The sequence below is a fragment of the Propithecus coquereli genome, unplaced genomic scaffold, assembly GCF_000956105.1.
Source record: "Propithecus coquereli isolate 6110/MARCELLA unplaced genomic scaffold, Pcoq_1.0 Scaffold138, whole genome shotgun sequence".
In the NCBI taxonomy this organism is placed as follows: domain Eukaryota; kingdom Metazoa; phylum Chordata; class Mammalia; order Primates; family Indriidae; genus Propithecus; species Propithecus coquereli.
In genome coordinates this window covers 334,732-336,161 of record NW_012138080.1, presented here as the reverse complement: position 1 = coordinate 336,161, position 1,430 = coordinate 334,732, and positions in this window count along the sequence as shown.

The window sequence follows — 1,430 nt, the reverse complement described above, 5'->3', positions numbered from 1 at the left end:
TGTTTCTAATTCAGCTTTTATTTCTGAATTTTTTCATTTCTAAGTGTTTCCTGAGTTCTCTCTTAATCTCTGAGTTTTTCTAACTATGCTTTAAGTTATTCTTTTATATCTTTGGTCATTTTCTTAATGTCTTTTGGCTTGATTTGAAATAGTATTTTGCAGTTTGATGTGTTTTGTGGCTCTGTCTTTCTGGAATGCTTGCAGCATTTGTAGGAATATTATTTTGATCCTTATTCTCATTTATCTTATAATAACTTTAAATAGAATTTGACCTTTTTTTTCCATTTCTTAATTTTATGCACAATTAATTTTACCAGACTTTAGAAGGAGGTGTGGTCCAAGAAAGCCCTGGACCATGTTTACGAATTTCCTCCTTTTGTTGTTTCATTTATTGTTCAGAAATATAGCTACTTATTCAATGAGATTTCTTGACCGTTCTCCAACCACCACAACCACTTCTGAGTTTTATCTAAAATTTCTCTCTTTTTTTGTTTATATTGCCTTTGTCCTCAATTTCTAGCTGAAAGGGAGAAATCTGGCTGGTCAGTTTCTAGAGTTCATAAGGGTTAGCCTGCCCTTCTCACAACTTAATACCAGCCCCTTGGACTCACCTGCTTTCGGATTGGGTAAAACGCTTCCCGGTTCCACTGTTGTTCTCCAGTTGGCTGTCCAAGCATCCAGTCAATATTTGTTGGATCTTTTGGGCTTCTCTAGTTTTCTGGTCCACTAAATATCCATTGCTTCCTTCTGCTTCTTCCTTCACTGCCAATGACCCCAGGAAGGTCTTGTGGTATTTGACAGATTGTCCCATATATGGTTTGAATGTCCCCTCCGAAACTCATGTTGAAATTTAATTGCCATTGCGATGATACTAAGAGGTGGGACTATAAGAGATGATTAGGCCATGAGGGCTCCACTTAATGAATGAATTAATGATATTATCACAGTAGTGTGTTCCTGATAAAAGCAAGTTCGGTTCCCTTGCATCCCTTCTTGCTCTCTCACAAAAACTCTCATACTCTCTGATGTAGGATAACATAGTGGGAGGACCCTCATCAGATGCAGTCTCTTGATCTTGGACTTCCAAATCTCAGAATCATGAGAAATTTATTTTCTTTATAAGGTACTCCATCTTAGATATTCTATAATAGCAACAGAAAATAGACTAAGACCTTCTGTATCTGCTTGTTTTTGAGGATGGTGGGGAAATATCACCTAGTTTTGTTGTAAATGTAGTACTTGGGTTTGGTTTTACTACATAGTTCCTTGGCTGATTCTGATATGGAGATTTGAAGAAATTCAAAAGCTATGCCACAACTACCACCTTCATTATTTTTTTAAACATAAGATTTACTATAATTTTTTCTAATATGCAGATAAATAGCACACAGGCACACACACTAACAGAAAACAGTGTTCCACAATCTATA